The sequence below is a fragment of the Pinus tabuliformis genome, chromosome 4_1 (genome assembly GCF_031772625.1).
Source record: "Pinus tabuliformis cultivar Carrire ecotype Pingquan chromosome 4_1, CPIR1, whole genome shotgun sequence".
In the NCBI taxonomy this organism is placed as follows: Eukaryota; Viridiplantae; Streptophyta; class Pinopsida; order Pinales; family Pinaceae; genus Pinus; species Pinus tabuliformis.
In genome coordinates, this window is record NC_142303.1 from 298,889,830 (window position 1) to 298,898,952 (window position 9,123).

General features: G+C 34.2%; 1 pseudogene; it reads right to left on the reverse strand.

The window, feature by feature from the left end:
- Positions 1-2,496: 2,496 nt before the first annotated feature.
- LOC149175465 (alpha,alpha-trehalose-phosphate synthase [UDP-forming] 5 pseudogene) lies at positions 2,497-2,868 on the reverse strand (annotated as a pseudogene).
- Between the last annotated feature and the right edge of the window lie 6,255 nt (positions 2,869-9,123).

The window sequence follows — 9,123 nt, forward strand, 5'->3', positions numbered from 1 at the left end:
ATTTTTGACACTTTTTTTTGTCATCATATATACAGGGAATGAAACATAGTTGTCGATCTCTTATCCAAGGAAGCAGCGCACAGGCCTATAGGGACATGGATGATCCAGGAACAGAGGGATGGTACCTTCCATCAATACTACCATAGACCTTATATAGACATTACAGATTAACTAGCTCTGAAGGAGCTTGTCTATACTTTTTTGTTTATATAATTTTTATTTATGCATAATGTTACCAGACATATATATGACAATTTAATACTCTCTGCGTGGATATTTTTGAAGTTATAGTGACAGTGCAGTGTCTCCCTGCGCGGAGTACACCATATTTTGATTCTACAAACTTGATAGGTGTTATGCCTCACATACAACATATGCTTTTGCATCTACAAAATGTAATTTTCTTTGATTAATGAAAATTACGACTTTTCCAAAGGGAAAAAATCAAGACATTTACATTATTTATTTATTTTATTAATATAAAACTTATAAAATAAAATTTATTAATAAAAAATTTATAAATTAATCTGAAAAAAACTATTTACTTTTTCACTTTACATAGAATACTATATAAACACAAACATCAACTATAAAGCCAAACACAAAATATTAGAGTTTACTATATGATGTTTTAGAATTAAATTATATAAACACAAAATTTTAATTTAATATTTAATTACATAAATGGAATATTAATTATATAAATAAATATAAATATAAATAAAAAATATAAATATACATTATATTTCTCTCCAACGAAAATTACCCGCGTAATTATGAAGTCATATATATTTCAACAACATTTTAGGTATTAATTTGCATTATTAGTCCCTGCCATCTGGCATTCGGCAGGGACTATTGTAATCGATCGGGTCCGAGATAGCATTAGTTTCAAGTTTTATTACTGTGTTATACTGTGCTTATTACAAAGTTTTCAAACGCTCTCAAACGCGCTGTGCCGGATAACCAAAGTTTTATTTCGAACTTAACTTTTGCCATCTTATTTGGCCTCTTCCCGAGGCGGAAGAGGCCCGACCATAGCTTAAATTGGTTTTACGCCTGCTGCATTCTCGCTAACCGTCAACGGGTTTGTTTTAATGTTAACATTAATTCGATAGGTACAAATGCTAGAGATTAATATTGCTTTTTCAGTGATCTCATAGATATACAGAAAATAAAACAAGTGGCATGGTTATGCATGGCGATACAAGTGGCAAACTAATATCGAAACTGTTCTGTTCATCAAACCTATTTCCACTGTCTTTACCAGAACTATTCATCAAACCTGTTTCGCCCTGTGAGGGAGGAGAATAACCCATGGCACTTAAGATGCAGGTTTGCTTTGAGGGAGGATGCTATCTTAGCTGTTATCATACTCCCTGTTCCATTTTGTCAGGAAAGCCTCTTCGCTACTGGTTTTGGATTGCTCCAAGGCAGACCGTTCCCAGAACCTCTAATGCTCTCTGCAACAGCTATGTTTCTGCGGTGAGATACAATGAACAAGGTGAGATAAATAGTTTTTTCAACCTGTACTACTTTCATACATGAAACTGAAATCTACATTTACTCTTCTGCATTTTACTGGATATTTTTAGTTCTGCAATTAATAGAATTTTCTTTTTTCTGGAAATTGCAAGTAGCGCAAGCAGCTCATAATCTGCAATTTTTTGTTTGGCACCAGTTCTTACCATCTAAATTGCTTGGTCCATCTGCTGCTTCTGAGCAGCAGATTTCTGCTCCTCAACAGCAGTAGCCGCATGGATTTCTTCTGTGTGTAAAGCAGCTTTGCTCTTAAAGGTTTCTCCCTAAGACAAAATTATAAGATGCCGATCAATATTGAACTTCAAAATCAATTTTCCAGATTTAATATTTTTGCGAAATGTTAGAGCTGGTTGAAATTTTCAGAAAATAAATTTAAAGCAGGTAAATTTATGGAATTCTTGAAAAGAAACGACTCCTTCACAGGCATGCTCTTTTACTCCTTTTTTCCAAAATATTCATTATTTCTGCGTTTAATGACGGCAATACGCCTTAAAGAACACCACAGGCATTTTCAATGTGGTATACTAGCATCGGCTTATGAAATTTAGGGTCTCTTTCATCAAAATTGCACTGTAAAAACTACAGTACTGGTTATTTTCGAAGATCCAAATCAAATAGAAGTTAATTTTACTAAACTAACAGTAATTAATTGCTCTATATAATTTATGATTCAAGGTGATGTTCTCTTACCTCAGAGCTTTGAAGCAAATGCCGTGTAGTATTCATAAGAGATCGAAATGATTCGTTGTTAGAACTAAAATTACTCATGTTCTGCGTTCAAATTAGACGTTTTTTCAGTAAAAGAACTAATAATCTTGGACCTGAAGCCTCTTATTTCTTTCTCCAAAGGGGCAGCAGTAACCCATGGTTAGTTTTGTCCTCTCTGCAGTTTCTTGTTTGCATGTTGTTGCATTTGAACATCTTTCTTACCAAATGTGTCCATTTATTTGTAGCTGCAACAACAACAAATAGAAAACACGTCTTCAAATTATGTACTCAAAGTGAGCTCTGCAACTTGAGCAGATAAATTCCATGCTGCCTGATCAGAAGCTGTGGCCAGACCCTGAAGCATTCTTACGACATCCACAGTATCATCAAGATAGTATTTTGCTTTACTGGGTTTCTGACCAACTGTGCATGCAAATACTTCTGCTATCGAAGAAAGTGTAGGTCCTGACATAGCATTTGTGATACCCTCAAACATGTCCTCATCTGACCTGTCATCTCCAATGCACAGGACAAAGTCTGGTCGTTTCCCTCTCTGCACCATTGTTGACAGAAGGCGCTCTGCTACTAAACCTTTGCTTATGCCCTGCAGATCCATCAAAATAGATAGATAATGCAATCAGATTATGAGCTACTAAATACCCTTGCTCCAGAACAAAATATTGAAAAATAAGTGCAGCCACTGTTTGCAGGGATTCGCTTTCTCAAAAAACTTGTAATAAAAACTACCAGATCCGCTACTCATATGCCTTCTCTGTCGTAGGTAGCTATGGATCAGCGGCTGAAGCAGCTTAAGATCCCTCCCTCTGTTCCGTTTCCCTCCCCAAAAAAACTAGGCTCTAGCAAGAGAAACAGCGGCAAGACCAGCATCACAGCGGCAGGACCAACATCACAGCCATGCCAACAAACCACCAGCCTCATAGTCGCTGGAATGATACTAATGTCACAGATCACCTCCCTGCTGCCAAGCACATGGCTTGCATGCAATGCACGTGGTAAGGGAGAGAGAAAGTGGCTGGTCCTCATAAGTTGTCCAATACTAACGGACTTCTATAATGACTTTAATAATTTTGGTTCCGTTTATGACGACGTGGATCCGCTGTGCGGTATCTTGATATCTCATACCTTGGGGACTCTTTCTTATTATTTCTTTTTGGGTGTATCAATGCAATATTGTATATTCGTGACTTTGTCATTTTGGTGGTGTGTGCACATTTGCATGGTTTCCCTTCATATCGCTTATGTTCCTAACGCATAATCATGTGCAATATGATAGACTGCGATCACTTTGTTTGTTGCATTATCCACTGAACTCTTGCATGTGTCAAGCCTTCTATTGCATTGGCGGATGTATAATCTTGTCGACGGTGCATATTCAACTATTGTGGCGGTGCATATTCAACTATTGTGGCGTATCCCAACGTTAATATATCAACAATCAGTGTGAATGTATTTAATATAGGGTTGGTTTCATGGCTTCTCATTGCATAGGGCGGTATCTTGATATCTCATACGTTGCAAAATACATTGATTTCATTGTGAGAGATTTTAACATAGCCCCGTAATATGTAGTGTTTCAACCCTTTGTATTCGCACATATGCTATATTTTACAATGCATGTGTGACGCTTCGTCTTCCTTCAATAAATTTTGTGATGCATGCACTCTTTTTATCCCTTAATGCATCTTTAAATGGCCTTTTAATGTTGTCTTTTGAATACGCTGGCTTTGTATCATCCCTTGTGTCGTTGAAATATATTTATGGTTTGTTCTTTAATATATTGTCAATTGGGAATACGCTACTGCGACCTACAAAAGAAAGGGTAGCAAAAGAGTGCAATTGGGGATTGCAGGATGAAAGGGTTGAGACTTCATAACTCTGACGTGTGATTATGCGACCACGCCTTCGAGTAGGGGTCAGAGTCGATCTGGTTATCTCTCTGATGCGCAGTTCAATGTGTTATTGCTCCAGTGCAAAGTTATGTTTGATATATATCTCAACGCTACTTAGTATATGGCACCATCACATTAATTCAATGCAATAGAGTATCCTCACTGCGGCCCTTCGATATGCAGCTCTTTTCTAGCGCTTTGCGAATCGTCATTTTCACATGTTGTTTCATATACGACCACCGCTTGCGATTTCAACAACGATCAACACTCCTTTGGTATGATGCAAACGTAACCATGCGGTTTATCACTTCGCCATATCGTTTAGAATTCCCTTTACTGAGTTTAATTTCTCTCGACTGCGACTGTAATGTTGGTGTCGGTTCTCTCTTCCCAGTGTATCTTGTATGCCCATTTCTACGACACGTCATTTGCCTTTTATGTATTGTAATGGAACATCGATATTAAATTTTAATGCCCTTTCTATCTGTGAATTCCAACACACCATTTATAATTATAACAAGGGAAGCTATCCTTACAGAGTCTTTTCATTGGATGCTGGAAGTGATTCTTTATCTGGTTGGCCAGCAGGCGGACTGAAGTCAGCAATGAAGCTCTTTCTGCTAATAACCTTTCCTGTTTTACCTGTACTTCCGGCGAACTCCAAACGAACAATATCAAATCTAAATACTGAGCAGTCTATGTATTTACGAACAACAACATAGCTAGGGGACCTATTATAACTAATTATTTTCTTAGGACAGACAGCTGGGTTCTGGATCTGTAGGACAGACAGCTGGCGGCAATCCCATAATCTTCTCAACACTGTCTGTGTCTGGCTGTACTCAGGCGTATGACCCTCAAAAGGTGAATTGCATATAACAAGTCTCGGAAGCTAAATGGGCTAGATAGAACTATGTGAAGGGACTAGCTGCTTCGCAGCCTTCCTTGTTTATTTAATAGATCATTTTAAACCCTTCATTCTACTAATATATTTACATTATTTATTTATCTTATTAATATAAGATTTATAAAATAACTTTTATTATTATTAAATTTATAAAATAGATTTAAAAATTACTTATTTTTTCTTTTACTTTATATGAAAAATTAATCATATTATATATACATGTAAAAATCAATTATATCGTGTAAATTTTTAGAATTCAATTATGTAGATACAATGAAAAAGAGAAAATAAGAAGAGTTAATTAATGCAGAATGAGTATCAACTAAAATGAGATAACTATCAAATAAAATAAAATAACTATTAAACTAAATTTAATAGAAATTTAAAAGTCAAGCATAATTTAAAAATAAAAATCTAAATAAAACTTGTATCTATAATAATAGTGCATTGTGACAAAGATTGTCTCAATGTTAAAATCAATCATGGTCAACCATGGTCAATCATGGTGAATATGAAAATCAACCATGGCTAATCATGGTCATTCGTGGTCAACCATGGTCCAACGTCACATTATGACAAAGATTGTCTCAATATGAACATCAACCATATGTCAATTATGGTAAACCATGGTCAATGAGGTTAACCATTGTCAACCATTGTTAACCACAGTTCAATGTCACATTGTGAGAAATATTCTCTTAATTTGAAAAAGCAACCATGGTCAATGAGGGTCAATAACCATGTTCACATTGTATCAAATATTGTCACATGGTCCAACATCACATTGTGATAACCATTTGGAAACCATGGTCCAATGTTGCACAGTGACATTTATTGTCTCAATATGAAAATCAACCATGGCCATCCATGTTCAACTACTATGTTCATCCATGGTCAACCATGGTCCAACATCGCATTGTGATAGAGATTGTCTCAATATGAAAGTCAATCATGGGAATTAATTATGGTCAATCATGGTCAATAATGATCAATCATGGTCAACATTGGTCAAACATGGTCGACTATGGTCAATTATGGTCAACCATGGTCTAACACATTGTGACAAAGATTGTCTCAATATGAATATCAGCCATGGTTTATAATGTTAATCCTAAGGTTTAATATAAATCCCTCAGGTTTATAATCATGGTCAACCATGGTTCAACGTCACATTATGACAAATCTTTTCTTAATATGAAAATCAACCATGGTCCAACGTCTCATTGTGACAAAGATTGTCTCAATATGAAAATCGACCATGGTAAACCATGTTTGTTTTAGGGTTTATACTATTTATCTTATGGTTTAGATACCTTAGGCTTACAATATTAATCCCTTGGGTTTGATACTATTCCCTTGAGTTTTTAGTATTAAACCCTTGGGTTTATTTGATCATTTTGTTTATAATATTAATCCCTTAGGTTTATTAGTCTAAGGGTTCATATTCCTAGGGTATAATATTATTGATAGGGTTTATAATATTAATGCTAGGTTTAATATAAATCCCTTGGGATTGTAATCCATTGGGTTTATAATATAAATTACTTGGGTTTATTAATCCCTTGGGTTTATGATATTAATAATAGTTTACGTTTATAATATTAATCCCAAGGGTTTATAATATTAATCTCTTGGGTTATTTATATTAATCCCTTGGGTTTATTAATCATGGTCAACCATGGTCAACAACCATGGTCACATTGTGAAAAAGATTGCCTTATGGCCCAACATCACATTTCGACAACCATGGTAAATCATGGTCCAATGCCGCATTGTGACAAAGATTATCTCTATATGAAAATCAGCCATGGTCCAATGTCACATTGTGACAAAGATTGACTCCATATGAAAATCAATCACGGTCAATCATGGTCAATCATAGTCCAACATCACATTATGAAAAAGGTTGTTTCTATATGAACATCAACCATGGTCAATCATCATCAATGATAATCAATCATGATCAATAATGGTCAACCATGCTCCAATGTCACATTGTGACAAATATTGTCTCGATATGAAAATCAAACATGGTCAACCATGGTTAATCATGGTCATCCATGGTCAATAACCATGGTCATCCATGGTCAACCATGGTTCAACATCGCATTGTGATAAATATTGTCACAATATGAAAATGAACCATGGTTAATCATGGGAAACTAGTGTCCAATGTCACATTGTGACAAGCTTTCTCTCAATATGAAATTCAATCATTGTCAACCATGGTCCAAGGTCGCATTGTGACAAAGATTATCTCAATATGAAAATCAACAATGCTCAACCTTGGTCAACCATGGTCCAATGTCGCATTATGACAAAGATTGTCTCAATATGAAAATCAACCATGGTTAATCATGGTTAATAACCATGGTCACATTGTGACCAAAATTGTCTCATGGTTCAATGTCACATTGTGACAACCATGGTCCAACATGGCATTGAGACAAAGATTGTCTCAATATGAAAATAAATCATGGTTAGCTATGGTCCAACATCGTATTGTGATAAGTATTGTCTCAATATGAAAATCATGGTCAACCATGTTTGTTTTAGGGTTTATAATATTTATCTTAGGGTTTATATTCCTTTGGTATACAATATTAATCCATTGGGTTTAATATTATTCCCTTGGGATTTTAGTATTAATCCCTTGGGTTTATTAGTTCCTTGGGTTTATAATATCAATCTCTTGGGTTTATTAATCCAAGGGTTCATATTCTAAGGGTATAATATTATTGATAGGTTTTATAATAATAATCCTAGGGCTTAATATAAATCCCTTGTGTTTATAATCCTTTGGGTTTATAATATAAATTCCTTGGGTTTACAATATTAATAATCACTTACATTTATGATCTTAATCCCAAGAGTTTATAATATTAATCTCTTATGTTTTCAATATTAATTCCTTAGGTTTTTAATATCAATCCCTTGGGTTTATTAATCCCTTAGGTTTATAATAATAATCCCTTATTAATCTTAGTGCTTGTATTCCTATGGTTTAATATTAATTCTAGGGTTCAATGTTATTCCCTTGGGTTTATAGTTCCTTGGGTTTTAATATTAACCCCTTGGATTTATTATATTAATCTTGAGGTTTATAATATTAAAGTTAGGTTTTAATGTTTATTTTAGTGTTTATAATATTTATCTTAGAGTTTGTATCCCATGGGTTTATAATATTAATTCCTTAGGTTTGTGGCAAAGATTTTCTCAATATGGAAATCAATCATGGTCAACCATGGTCAACAATAATCGATCTTGGTCAACATTGGTTAAACATGGTAAAAAATGGACAATTATGGTCTACCATAGTCCAATGCCACATTGTGAAAAAGATTGTCTCAACAAAAATTTCACCTATGGTTTACGATATTAATCCTAAGGTTTAACGCAAATCCCTTGGGATTATAATTATGGTCAACTATGGTGCAACATCACATTGTGACTAATGTTTTCTCAATATGAAAAACAACTATGGCCAAACATGGTCCAACGTCATATTGTGGCAAAGATTGTCTCAATATGAAAATCAACCATGGTCAACCATGTTTGTTTTAGGAGTTTATAATATTTATCTTAGGGTCTAGGTACTTTAGGCTTACATATTAATCCCTTAAGTTTAATATTGTTCTCTCAAGTTTTTAGTATTAAATCCTTAGATTTATTAGATCCTTGGGTTTATAATATCAATCCATGAGTTTTATTAATCTAAGGGTTTATATTCCTAGGGTATAATAATATTGATAGGGTTTATAATATTAATCCTAGGTTTAATATAAATACCTTGAGTTTATAATCCATTGGGTTTATAATATAAATTCTTTGGGTTTATTAATCCCTTGAGTTTATAATATTAATAATCACTTAGATTTATAATATTAATCCCAAGTGCTTATAATATTAATCTTTTGGGTTCTCTATATTAATCTCGTGGGTTTTAAAATTAATCCAGTAGGTTTATAATAATAATCCCTTGGGTTTATAATAATAATCCTTTGTGTTTAATATTATTTCTTGGGGTTTATATTGCCTAGGGCTTATGATATTAAT